This window comes from Giraffa tippelskirchi, chromosome 6 (assembly GCF_054371585.1).
Source record: "Giraffa tippelskirchi isolate mGirTip1 chromosome 6, T2T-mGirTip1v1.2.pri, whole genome shotgun sequence".
NCBI lineage: Eukaryota > Metazoa > Chordata > Mammalia > Artiodactyla > Giraffidae > Giraffa > Giraffa tippelskirchi.
The window spans coordinates 85,977,175-85,991,639 of record NC_137280.1 but is presented as its reverse complement, the minus strand read 5'-3'; the positions used below and the strand labels follow the sequence as shown (position 1 = coordinate 85,991,639).

The 14,465-nt window shown below is 39.9% G+C and overlaps 1 long non-coding RNA gene across 1 annotated transcript; it reads right to left on the bottom strand.

The window, feature by feature from the left end:
* Positions 1-1,446: 1,446 nt before the first annotated feature.
* Positions 1,447-9,935, bottom strand: LOC145509387 (uncharacterized). Its single transcript, XR_014056071.1, has 2 exons — positions 9,592-9,935; positions 1,447-5,154 (listed from the first exon to the last, which is right to left on the bottom strand). It is a non-coding gene; the product is annotated as an uncharacterized LOC145509387 (long non-coding RNA).
* Positions 9,936-14,465: the final 4,530 nt, after the last annotated feature.

Here is a 14,465-nt window from a genome sequence, read left to right as displayed (position 1 = left end):
TATCAAACTAACCAGTGACTGTGGTGAGTTCTGACTTTTCCCACTTGTCAGAGAACAGTTCAAGCATGAGATTTCCTACCTCTATTTTTATCAGTCACTTGTCCCAGAAAAAGAGGGGCCCCTTGAGCAAAATGCTGACTAAGACTTTGAAGAACTCTTTCCTATGCAATCTTTAGTTGGAATTTTATTTTATACATATTTAACGGTATACATCAGTTCAGTTCAGTTGCTCAGTCGTGTCTGACTCTTTATGACCCCATGGACTGCAGCATGCCAGGCTTCCCTGTCCAACACCAACTCCCAGAGCTTGCTCAAACTCATGTCCATAGAGTCAGTGATGCCATCCAACCATCTCATTTTCTGTCATCCCCTTCTCCAACAGAGATAAACATAGTTTGTGCTAGCGATGGAAGATGACAGGGAGCCAAATTTCCCTCCTAAAAGGCAAGAACATTAGTCATTCAGATACTGGAGATAAATTCAATGAAAATGTGACAGACTCCTGGGGAGTTACAAACTCCTTTAACTTCCCTGAAACCCATCAAGGTGGAGATCCAAAAAGGAAATCCTTTGACCATTAACCACAAACACTAAAGATTATTTACCAAGTTCAGACTATTTACCAGTTCTGAGATCAGATTGAAGAGCCATGGGACACTGTCCCATGCTTCCTAAGTCAAGGGCATTGAGGAAAGTAGGTAGACAACATTTTTCTTTTGTTTAATTTTTTAAAAAATTGGGATATAATTACTTTACAATGTTGTGTTAGTTTCTGCTGTACAACAAAATGAATCAGCTATATTTATATGGATATCTTGTCCCTCTTGAAATTCCCTCTCCATTGCTATCCCACCCATCTAGGTCATCACAGAGCACCGAGCTGAACTCCCTGTGCTACACAGCAACCTCCTACTAGCTATCTATTTTACACCTGGTGGTGTATATATGCTACTCTCCCAATTCTCCTCACCCTCTCCTTCCCCCACTGTGTCAACATGTCTGTTCGAGAGCATTTTTCTTGAGGGTGAGATGAGGGTCTGACCCATCTTTTCATGTGTAGTTGTGAGCATAGATTCTGGCAGGGGCTCATGAATGTTTGGGAAATGAAATGACTTGTTCAGTTCGGTTCAGTTCATTCGCTCAGTCATGTCCGACTCTTTGCGACCCCATGAATTGCAGCATGCCAGAATTCCCTGTCTGTTGCGGTCTTTTACAGATCAGGACCTGGGAACTGGAGTCGACGAAAAGAAAGAGAGAAAGAGCAATATCCCTTGGGTTATGTGGAAAACCAATAAAGCCCATACACAGGGCTTGTACCACTCACGAACGCACAGGGCATTCTCTCAAGGAGGTCTTGAAAGCCCAGGTGAGAAAGTGAGCTCAGTAGGCTTCCACACTCCGAAGAACTAGCCAGAGACAGAAAGAAGGATGCGGGAGACCCAAGTCTCTAGTGGAACAAGGGTATTTTATTAGCAGAAATGCATGCTTATATATCTTGAGTAAAATGATTACTCAGCCATTAAAAAGAATGAAATTCCACCAGTTGCAACAAAATGGATAAGTACAAGTGACTCTGTGCTGAACAGAGTCACTGAAAGGAATCCAAACAGGTGCCCTTTCCCATGATCTCAGTTCTGAGAACTGTGTGCAGCTCTACTCGTTCCTGTATTCCAGGAACTGATAAGGAACAGAGAGTCCTTGAGAAATGCACACAGGGAAGAAAATGCAACATATTGGATTCCTTAAAGTTGAACATCCCCTGACAATTCCCCATTTTTTATTTTTTCATAATTGGGGGTGACTGTAGATACTTTTGTGTAAAAGGCCTTGACCAATTGAGTTTGTTTAGTTTGAACAATTTTAGTTGAAAGGCATGGTATACTACAAATATAATTACCAGGATAATTATCAGCATTATAGCTCCAGATCCAATACTATGTATAATGCTTTGAAACCATCCTTGAGGGTCCAGCCCAGATAACTGATCAGCTAGCTGTTCAGTTAAAGTTTCCAGATTGTTGGAAGAGGGTAGACTCTTAGAGAAAGTTTCAAAGATTTCTTTTTGTAATAATTGTACATTTAAGGAAGCATTATCATATAAGTCTTGCAAATGAAATTTGATTTGTTCCCAATTGTAGGTACTATAGTTGAACCGAACAGGGGTAATATAAAATTGAGTAGAATTCCAGTCACATTTTAGTATAACTTGTTTTTGTAAATCTATTAATTGATCTCCGACCCATTGGATGGCTGTTTTTATTATTTCCTGTATTTCATCTTGAACTTCCTCATTTATTTGAGGTCCACATAGTATGCGTGGTCCACATAGTGTGAGCATCTTTGGTCCAATATTGAATAAAGTTGTGTGTTTGAATTGATGTTTGTAAAGCAATGTCTGCAACAGCAGCAGCAGTGCAAATGGCTATTAATCTCAAAATGCCAAAAATTAACCATCCAATGAATTGTTTAGATCGCCAAAGTAATTTTGTAAGTAGCCAGGAGGCAAGTCCTGCCATGGGACCTTCTTCCCAGGGTCATTGGAGATCTACTGGCAACCACAGATTACGTTGAGATCGAAGAATTAGAAGAGATTAGGTTTTCAAAGAAACAAGTATACAATTTGCAATCTACACAAGTCATAGAATGTAAAGTCTTATTAAATTGTAAGTTCTCTATAGCTATAACAAAAGGAAGGGGAACACAACTTGTATGAAATATGAATGATTATAATGAAAGGAATAGTTACTATGACTATGACTGGTCCCCATAAAATATCCAGTCCAAGTTCCAAGTTCTTCGGTGCTCGCAGCAAGTTTCCAGATGTCCCATTGTTTAGGCCCAATCCGTTTATTGAAGACGATTCGAGGGTGAGGGGGTGCCATTCCACTGTCAAGCCAGCCAAGAAGTCCTTTGTCATGGTAATGTTCCATCGTAGTATTAGTAACCTTCTATGCTACTTGAGTAGCATAATCACATACATTGTTGTTAATATCATCTGAGCAGTTATACAACCAGATACCATGGGTGCCGGAGTCCAGCTCCAGCAGGTCCAGGGGTTCCCTCAGGATGGACGGCGTCGGCGATACGAATGAGAAGACACAGCGAGTCTCGGTGTTTCCAAGTGTCTCTCAAGTGTCTTCCAACTTTATTATTTTTAAGACAGCTTTAATATTTTTTGTGGTACATAGGAACAAATGTAAAGTATAGAGTCATACCAATTCAGCTTAGTGGGCATACCAATTTAGCTTAATGGGCATATGAATTCAGCTTAATGGGCCTATCAATTCAGCTCAATAGGCCAGCAGTTTTGACCTTCATCGAAACTGTTTGCATGTTTTTAGTTACAAAAGTCCTCATTTTGTTTACATCATCTTCTGGCCTGGTGGCCTGCTAACATCTTGTGACTCTCCATTGATAAGGGTTGATCAGTCAGAACACTTTTGTATCAGGCACAGCAGGAAAGAATTCATCAATAGAAAGTTTCAAGGTAAAACCTGTTTTCGGTAATTTACTCTATGCCTTGAGCTTAACAGAAAAGAATGTGGTCCCATAAAGTCATAGAAGAGCAAGCTGAAGGTCAGCTCTAAGTAAGAATCATCAGTTAAATCAACAGTTGTCTTATTATTTGTATTAAAGCCAAACTTTTATAAATTTTTAACTATTATGCTTTCATTATATAGGCTAAATACGTTAAGAGTAAAAACATACTAAGTAACAGTTTCATAAAGCAATATTTCTTATATTTCCTAACAAGCCTTTTTTCCTGCGAAGGGTTTTGTGCCCATAGGGGCTTTCTGTGTGGAGGCTCTCAATGCTGTTTTATTATTAAGGAGCAGTCATGTATATTAGCTCTAAAGGCACAGGCTTATTTATTAAACAAACTAATATGTTAGCAAAAGGAATTTAGATCAGCATACTCTATATCCCAGATAATTTTATTTAGGGTGCTACCATTCAGGGGCCTTGTTGATTTGAGGTTTCAGAATGATCTATTTTAGAAGGAAATCGGGAAAGGCCTTTTGCCTAAGTCATAGAAAATAAGAAAAGGTTTATTATAGTAAACATCAGAAAGACAGATATCTTTAAGGTGAGCGCTGAGGCAGCCTTCCGAGAATCTCTGAGGTCTGAGAAGCCGTGCTCAATCATTCCTCTTTCTCATGACTCTGTCATGGGTGGGATCCCGTGAGCTGGCTCCTGGCACATGGGGTCCCCAATCATCAATGATGTAATTGGCCACAAACATTAATTTTCCTCATTTAGCTTGACATCTGTCCCAATGAACAGGAGTATATTTAAAGTTCTTATATGTAAATCCTTTGCATAATGATTTTTGTCCTTTTCCTAAAGTTTTGGTAGTGTTCACATGGTTCTCATAGAAAGAAAGGGCAGTACACAGTCCAAGCAATGTCTGAAAGTTCTTCTTTGGAGGCAGAATGAAAGCCCATGTTTGTCGGCTAATGTTAATGCATAATTCTGTTGGACTCATGCATAGAGGAAGGACTTCATACCCTAGAGAAATAGTAATTAGTCTTCCTTCTTTCTCAGGATGAGAGGGCCCCTCCAAGCTCCAAGGAGGAGGCATATGTATTGAGTCATCGGTGGATACAATCGGTCCTTTATCTGTCCATTTTATAACCTGTAGTAAGGGGAGGTTGGGTATATAGGCCCAGTAAGTATGATTAATTAATTCAGCTTGAGCAAGGGAAGCAAAAGCAAGCAAAGCAAGCATAGGAACAAAAATATTTCTGGATTCCGAGACATTCCCTGTTGAGAAACCAGAATTTCAGCTTGATTAGTAAGGGTTTTTATTTGTCCCCAAGTAGGGAGATCATGAGGTTGATGACGTCGAGGGCCATACTTCTTGGAGATTTTTAGAGCCACAATGGCCTGTATTGGAATTTCTTCCTCCTGGGGTTTTGTCTTTTTGTCTTTATTTTGAGCACCGGAGGCTCCCCTGGGGCGGATTTTCCGAAGAGGAAGCCAGTTGAGTTCATTGGATCCATCTGGAGAAATACAAGCATACCTCTTTCCCTGTAAGATTAATTTCCTAGATTTCCATTGTTTAGTCAGCCTGTCTTGATACCAAATGGGCAGAGGAAGAGAGCTATCTTGCAATTCCTTGAAATGTTTTTCTGCACTTGTTAAGATATCTCCCTGTGGCACGTTTAAAAAATTTAAAACAAATAAAACTGTATTAACAATCGTTATAGGTTTAAAGAATATCTTACATTGAAATCTAGTAAGTCTGCTTTGGATAAGGAAGATAGAAGTGTTTCTATTTATTCCCCCCTTTTTAATTTTTTTTTATTTGTAGTTTCAGTGTGTGATGAGCTCATTTAACTATGCTTTTTGCTTGTGGGTTATAAGGAATACCTGTAATATGCTTAACAGAAAATGATTGTAAAAATTGTTTGAATTGCCTAGAAATATAGGCAGGGCCATTGTCTGTTTTTATAGAACTAGGAGTTCCCATTACTGCAAAACAAGCTAATAGGTGAGTTATAACGTGCTGTGTAGCCTCACCTCGAAGAGGTGTGGCCCATATAAAAGAAGAATTTGTGTTGATACAGACATGTAGGAAAGAAGATGGAGAAAGTTCAGGGCAATGAGTTACATCCATTTGTCATAATTTATTGGGTTGTAATTCTCGAGGATTGGTACCTTGTGCAATGGGTCAAAGATGTAAAGGTCTATAAATAGAGCAATTATTAATGATTTCTTTAGCATGGCAGTATGGAATTTTTAAAATTTGGTGTAAGGAGCCAGCATTATTGTGCAATAGAGCATGTTGTTCCTTGGGAGTAGCAAAAGAAACAAGTTTATCAGTTTGTTTATTGCTATGAGTCATAGGGCTGGGAAGGCAGGAATGTGTTCGAATATGGGTAATATAAATGGGGTAAGTGTAATCTCTAATAAGAGGCTGTAGTTCGAGAAAAAGTTGTTGAATAATAGGTTGATTGGAATTTATAACAGAGGTTTCTATATTTTTAATATAAAAACTGAATATAAGGAGTCAGATACTATATTAATTGGATAAGGATATAGGTGAATAACTTGAATAAGAGCATATAATTCGTTTTGTTGAGTAGAATAAAATTTAGTATAAAAGACTTTATATTCTTTGAGAGACTAGAATGAGATTTTGACGTTTTTAGTCCCATCTATATAGAAAACATTAGCTTGAGGTATAGGTTGTGATGTGACAATGTGAGAGATAATAAATTCAATATTTTTGAAGAAATTCCAGAGTCTGTTAGAAGGATAATGAAATGAAATTTCTCTAAAATATTCCAGAAAGGCTATTTGGAAATTGGTAGAAGTTTGTAGTGTATTCTTGAATTGAGATTTATTAATATGTATTACAATTTTATGAGGATCAGAGCCAGTTAGAGTCTTAGTTCTATTTCTCCCATTGATAATTATTAGAGCGATCAAATCAAGATAGGGCGTAATTGACCTTGTCCCTTTAAAATGGGTATAGAGCCATTCTATTGGGTGTTCTTGGTGGACAAGAAGTCCTGTGGGAGAATGAAGAGAGGGGAGTATAAACAATTCTAGAGGTAAATCAAGTCTAATATTCGTGAGAAACTGTTTTTGTAATGAAAGTGAATGAGGGCTATTTAAATTGGGATCTCCTTTCAAAATATTGAATAGATTAGTCAATTGATAATTAGCAATGCTTAAAGAGGGTCTAATCCAGTTAATCCTTTGGAGAAGGCAATGGCACCCCACTCCAGTACTCTTGCCTGGAAAATCCCATGGACAGAAGAGCCTGGTAGGCTGCAGTCCGTGGGGTCGCGAAGAGTTGGACACGACTGAGAGACTTCACTTTCACTTTTCACTTTCATGCATTGGAGAAGGAAATGGCAACCCACTCCAGTGTTCTTGCCTGGAGAATCCCAGGGACGGGGGAGCCTGGTGGGCTGCCGTCTATGGGGTCGCACAGAGTCGGACACGACTGAAGCGACTTAGCAGCAGCAGCAATCCAGTTTATATCACCTAACAGTTTTTGAAAATCATTCAAGGTTGATAATGCATCAGCACGAATCTGTGTTAGTTGGGGAATAATACGCTGTCTATTAACAACAAATCCTAAGTAATGGTAAGGTGTAGAGGTTTGAATTTTTTAGGGGCAATGATTAATCTAGAAGCTTTTAAGCATTGTTGAGTTATGTCAAATATCTGTTGAGTTTCTAAAACAGATGGAGTTGAAAATAATATATTATTTATTTAGTGAATAACAAGAAAGTTAGGGAATTGTTTTCTTATAGGTTCAAGAGCTTTGGCTACATAATATTGACATATGGTGGGAGAATTCATCATTCCTTGAGGCAATATAGTCCACTGATACTGTTTGTGAGGCCCGGTGTGATTAAGATAAGGAAGAGAGAACGCAAATCTCTATCGGTCTAGAGGGTGTGAAGGTATAGTAAAAAAGTTGTTATAAGTTCCTTAGTAGCCTCTAATTTCTCTTTTGTAAGGGGCCATTGCTCTGTCTAAATAGGCTCATCATTCTTCCAAGTTATTTTAATAATTGCATTGTTTGTCAAATGAGCAGTGGCCCCTAGGAAAAATGTGGAATATATATTTGAGCTTGCCACTGCATAAGTAAATCTCTTAGTAAATTAAGGGGTACATCTATCACATAAGGTTGTAATGTTCTAGATTGGCCTTTTGGTCTCTCATATGGATATATTTGGACATTTTGATAAACCTCTTGTATTTTGGTTTGAGATATTCTTGTAATTTGGCAAGAAATTTTTTGTAAAGGCCAAGATTTTGGCCATAAATGTTTGGAAATAATGGTAATATTGGATCCAGTATCAAGAAGACCAGAAAATCTTTTGTTGTTAATTTTGATATTTGTATTTGGCCGTGTATATTTAGATACTATTGATGTCCATAAGGATTGTTTTTGATCAGTATTACCAAATCCACCTGTCCATATGCCATTAGAGGAGTTAATAGAAATGTAAGGTAAAAGAAGTAGTTGGGCAATTTTGTCCCCCTTTTTGAATTGCCATAGTATCTGAGATGACATCATAATTTGAATTTCTCCCTTATAATCTGAATCAATTATTCCATGGTGAACAGTAATTCCTTTAGAAGTCAAACTAGATTGGCCAAGTAAAAGGCCAAAAGTTTGTGGGGGTAGAAAGAGTATCCGCCTCATTAGTTTAAGTGGGACTGTATATATTTCTCAACTAACTGCTGAGAATAGATGAAAAGAATACCTCAACGTTGTCAGAGTTCTATTAGGCCCTTTCCCAAGGCATATATCCTGAGATAACTTTGGTACAAGATTAGCCAGGGAGAACAAGTTCCAGATAATGTCTCTGGGCAAGATATACTATTGCTGTGTAATCAAGGGTACAAGTCTTGAGATATAGGTTGCCAGGCAAGATTTGTTACGATTATAATCATTAACATAGAGCCTAAGAAAAGCATTTCTATGAGTAAGACATTGTGCTGTGTAATCATTAGAAAGGTCAGTTCTCTGGCAAGATACATTGTTGCACAAGGTTTAAGGGAAGCATGAGTGAGAATGTTTGTTTCCTCCCTACAGGGCCCTGGACTGCCTGCCTATGCTTTAACTCTATCATTTCCTCCTGCTTTTAGGAGAATACGGTTGCCAGGGAAAGGGGTGGCGAAATCGTTCTGTAAGTTATTCATGTTGGGAAGGGGTGTAAACCCTAAATTGTTGAGGCAACATATTCTCCCTATCCTCATATTGAGGGTCTCTGATCCAGGGGCCCTGAGTAATAGCTAGAGGAGGCAGTGGAAACTGCCGGGGCATGAACAATCACTTGTAACTTAAATGCCTAAGCCACTTAGATATAAAGTTCATTATATAGTTACAGATATAAAAAGCAAATAGCAAGAATAAGATGACAACAATTATTACAGTCAAGATAGTTTTCCACCAAGGAGGGCTTTGTATTTGGGCTTCTATAGCATCAAATTGTCCTGTACTGGTTAACATTTCAAAAGTAATTTGGTTTTGGGGAGTGCCAGCTTGAGCATTAGAATTGGCACGATCTCGGGCCACATCCTGAAACCACATTGTCCATTGAAGATATTCTCTTGGTTTAAGAAGAGCCCCTTATCAAAAGTCACCAATCATATGGAACAAAATTTCTAATAGAAGATGCCATAGCATTTAAAAGTTTTTTAGTAAAAGGTGAATGAGGGCAGTATATAGTTAGCTTTTTTCATTTGTTGCATGTGAGAAAAATCAGTGCTTTCATATTGAGGTATTATTTGTCCTTGGGCATTAGTATTTTTCAAAACAGGAAAAGCAGAGAAACCATTGGCCTCAAGAGATTCGAGACTGCAAAGCCAGTAACTCAGAAAGCCTTTGTCATGAAGGAGAATGAATGGGTAGTATTTTTTATAGATACGAGTGCATGCCAAAGGTTTATCATTGTCATCAAGAAAAGTATTGTCAGCCTTCGTGTCAAAAAGAGCCTCAGAAGAGTCATCGTTAAAGTCATTTTGTCCTTGAATTGAAGGGACTTAAAATAAATGAAGTAAAGAAGAAAAGTGGTGGGGCTTTCCAGCCGTTTGTCCCATAAGCCCGCACTTACTGACCTCCTTAGGTCCATAGTCACTCCGTCCGCTTCCAAGGGCGTTCTCCAGGTCCCTGTTCGGGAGCCACTTGTTGCAATCTTTTATAGACCAGGACCTGGGGACTGGAGTCGACGAAAAGAAAGAGAGAAAGAGAGAGAAAGAGCAATATCCCTTGGGTTACGTGGAAAACCAATAAAGCCCATACACAGGACTTGTACTGCTCATGAAGGCACAGGGCGTCCTCTCAAGGAGGTCTTGAAAGCCCGGGTGAGAAAATCAGCTCAGTAGGCTTCCACGCTCCAAAGAACTAGCCAGAGACAGAAAGAAGGATGCGGGGGACCCAAGTCTCTAGTGGAACAAGGGTATTTTATTAGCAGAAATGCATGCTTATATATCTTGAGTAAAGTGATTACTCAGCCATTAAAAAGAATGAAATTCCACCAGTTGCAACAAAATGGATAGTCTATTAAGTACAAGGTCGCTGAAGAGAATCACTGAAGGGAGTCTCTGAAAGGAATCCAAGCAGATGCCCTTTCCCATGATCTCAGTCCTGAGAACTGCGTGCAGCTCTACTCGTTCCTGTATTCTAGGAACTGATAAGGAACAGAGAGTCCTTGAGAAATGGCACACAGGGAAGAAAATGCAACATATCGGATTCCTTAAAGTTGAACGTTCCCTGACACCTGTCCATCACCAACTCCCGGAGTTTACCCAAACTCATGTCCATTGAGTCGGTGATGCCATTCAACCATCTCATCCTCTGTCGTCCCCTTCTCCTCCTGCCTTCAATCTTTCCCAACATCAGGGTCTTTTCAAATGAGTCAGCTCTTTGCATCAGATGGCCAAAATATTGGAGTTTCAGCTTCAACATCAGTCCTTCCAATAAACACCCAGGACTGATTTCCTTTAGGATGGACTGGTTGGATCTCCTTGCAGTCCAAGTGACTCACAAGAGTCTTCTCCAACACCACAGTTCAAAAGCATCAATTCTTCTGCGCCCAGCCCTCCTTATAGTCCAACTCTCATATACATACATGACCACTGGAAAAACCATAGCCTTGACTAGATGGACCTTTGTTGACAAAGTAATGTCTCTGCTTTTTAATATGCTGTCTAGGTTGGTCATAGCTTTTCTTCCAAGGAGAAAGTGTCTTTTAATTTCATGGCTGCAGTCACCATCTGCAGTGATTTTGGAGCCCAGAAAAATAAAGTCAGCCACTGTTTCCATTGTTTGCCCATCTATCTGCCATGAAGTGATGGGACTGGATGCCATGATCTTTGTTTTCTGAATGTTTAGCTTTAAGCCAACTTTTTTCACTCTCTTCTTTCACTTTCATCAAGAGGCTCTTTAGTTCTTCTTCACTTTCTGCCATAAGGGTGGTGTCATCTGCATATCTGAGATTATTGATGTTTCTCCCGGCAATCTTGATTTCAGATTGTGCCTCATCCAGCCCAGTGTTTCTCATGATGTACTCTGCATATAAGTTAAATAAGCAGGGTGACAATATACAGCCTTGACGTACTCCTTTTCCTATTTGGAACCAGTCTGTTGTTCCATGTCCAGTTCTAACTGTTGCTTCATGACTTGCATACAGATTTCTCAAGAGGCAGGTCAGGTGGTCTGGTATTCCCATCTCTTTCAGAATTTTCCACAGTTTATTGTGATCCACACAGTCAAAGGCTTTGGCATAGTCAATAAAGCAGTAATAGATGTTTTTCTGGTAGTCTCTTGCTTTTTCGATGATCCATCGGATGTTTGCAATTTGATCTCTGGTTCCTCTGCCTTTTCTAAATCCAGCTTGAACATCTGGAATTTCATAGGTGAAGTATTGTTGAAGCCTGGCTTAGAGAATTTTGAGCAATACTTTGCTAGTGTGTGAGATGAGTGCAATTGTGTAGTAGTTTGAGCATTCTTTGGCATTGCCTTTCTTTGGGATTGGAATGAAAACTGACCTTTGCCAGTCCTGTTGCCACTGCTGAGTTTTCCAAATTTGCTAGCATATCGAGTATAACACTTTCACAGCATCATCTTAAAATAGCTCAACTGGAATTCCATCACCTCCACTAGCTTTGTTGATAGTGATGCTTCCTAAGGCCCACTTGACTTCACTTTCTAGGCTGTCTGGCTCTAGGTGAGTGATCACATCATCATGATTATCTGGGTCGTGAAGATCTTTTTTGTACAGTTCTTTTGTGTATTCTTGCCATCTCTTCTTAATATCTTCTGCTCTGTTAGGTCCATACCATTTCTGTCCTTTATTGAGCCCATCTTCACGTGAAATGTCCCCTTGGTCCTTTAAGTCCCAGAGAAAATATTCCTTTCTCCACATTTTCCCATAATGACCAGCAGGTGTCTCCCTCACAGCTCCATACATTGTGCTGTGACACTTGGGGTCATGAGTGTGAGACTAGAAATGATTAATTTCAATTATAGTTTTCCCGGACTTATAACAGTGCTGGTACACAGTAGAAATATTGTTATTGTGTGCCTCTTGTACAAAGTTCAATGGCAGAGCCACTCCTGCTGCCCAGACTCCAAACTCTCAAGTCTGGAGTTAAAGGTCTTGTAATAAAACTCACAGATGCAATGTTTTCATGGCCATAGTGAGTGTACATGTTCAAATGGACAAGACTAATTGTTAGATCTACTCTGGCAAGAAAGAGCTGTTATTACCCCCAGTCTGCAGATGCGGAGACTGAGGTTCAGAGGTTTACGTTAATTTCTTCGAAGTCTAAAGACAAGTTAGTGATAAAGCTGGGGATCAAACTCAGGGCTCTCAAGAGGACATCAATTGGAAGGGACTGATGGTATTACAGAGCAACAGTTTCAAATACGTTTGGAGGAGAGAGGCTTGTCCATCCTTGGTGGATGGCTGGAGATGTGGTGTATAGCCTGTGGCTGACCTGTGGGAGACCATACATTGTGGAGAGCAGGGTAGGGGGTAACATCTGAGAATGTACAGGGGAAAGGACTCCTGCCACCATCCCTGCCTGCTTTGAACAATGTGGACCAGAGATGGCATCCAGAAAATGAACACACAAGCACATGCACAGGACCACAGGCAACTCAGGCTCCGGGATTGGTGCTGACCCATCTGTAAACTAGACCTCTGAACTCATCCTAGGTCCATGGTGAGTCTCCTCCATAAGCAGTTTGTTACCACCATCAGACCGCCACCATATCTATGAAAGAAATATGGTACTAAGAGGTATAAGTACAAATCTCAGAGCTGCTTGAGGCTTCTGGTCAACCCCACGTATGGGCTTGAGGGTTGAGTACCCTCTAAAGAGAGAAACGGTGATAAGGGTTGTCCTTGCAGATGACAAGTACTGCAGGAGAGTGATACTTTTGAGACAATTCTTTCCTATGACTGGGACCCACTCAAACCCGGTATGACCTTGGGGGCTTTGAGTGCTTCTCCTAGAAGGCACTGACAGTTTTGTCTGGTCCCAGAGAGCAGAGAAGTACTGCCTCAGGAAGATACTTGAAACTGAAGATCCTCGGATATTCAGGATGCAGGTCAATTCTAAGAGTATAATTGTACTTTTAAAAAGACTTATACAGGTGCTTATCAGGGGCTTGTGAATCACAAGATTGTTGTTGTTCTTTAGTTGGTAAGTCATGTCTGACTTTTTTGTGATCCCATGGACTCTAACCTGCCATTCTCCTCTGTCTATGGGATTTCCCAGGCAAGAATACTGGAGTGGGTTACCATTTCCTTCTCCAGGGGATCTTCCCGATCCAGGGATTGAGCCCACATCTCCTGCATCTCCTGCATTGGCAGGTGGATTCTTTACCACTGAGACACCTTGGAAGCCTGAACCACCAAATATCATGTTCTCAATGCAGATAGGCAGATATTCTAATTATTTCCATTTTACAAATAAGAAAACAGTTTGAGAGTTTACGTGGCATATCTCAGGTTATAGTAAATAAATAAGAGACATGAGGCTCATAATTCTGAGAATTTTATAAAAATTATGAAAGATAATCAAAAGACAGGTTGAAGGAACTCAGAGAATCCCAAGCTGGGTGAATTCCAAAAATAATGTGCATACACACACACATACACACAAACACACATGCATAAACACACATCCACATAGACAAATACATTCTGCTCCAACTGCTGAAAACCAAAGAAAAAGAGAAAAATCATAATGACATCCAGAGAAAAATACATATTAAATGACATGGTGGACTTCCCTGGGGTATAATGGATAGGAATCCACCTGTCAATTCAGGGGACGTGGGTTCATTCCCTGGTCCAGGAAGATTCCACATGCTGCAGAGCAACTAAGCCCATGTGACAGGACTACTAAACCTGCGTGTTGCAGCTACTGAAGCCCGTGAGCCTAGACCTTGTTCTACACCACAACAGAAGCCACCACAATGAGAAGCTAGTGCACTGCAACAAAGGGTAGCTCCCACTTACCACAACTAGACAAAGCCCATGCCGCAACGAAGACCCAGAACAACCAAAAATAAATAAATGACCGATTAAAAAAGACTTCCTTAAAAAAAAATGACATGGTATGAAAGTTCCCTAACAATGGGTTTGATAAACAGAAGCCTCTCCATCAACATTAGCTTGCTTCTCTTTCTTATTGCATCACATTCTCCATTAAAATGTAAAGTTATAAAATATCAATATGTGGGGAATGATCAGCCACATGCTCTGAGAGAAGAGTCATAAAAATAACTCCAATGTTGAAATTAACACAATTTTATCTCTGAGAAAATGCAAGATCTTTTGAAACTAGTGTGACCTGAAGCCTTACAACACAAATGCACCAGAGCCCTCGAGGCAGATTTCTGGGGCAGCAGAAATGAAAGCTGTAGAGAATATACTGGGAGCAGAATACCTTCTTCAAGGTGCCAGTATCATTTTTCC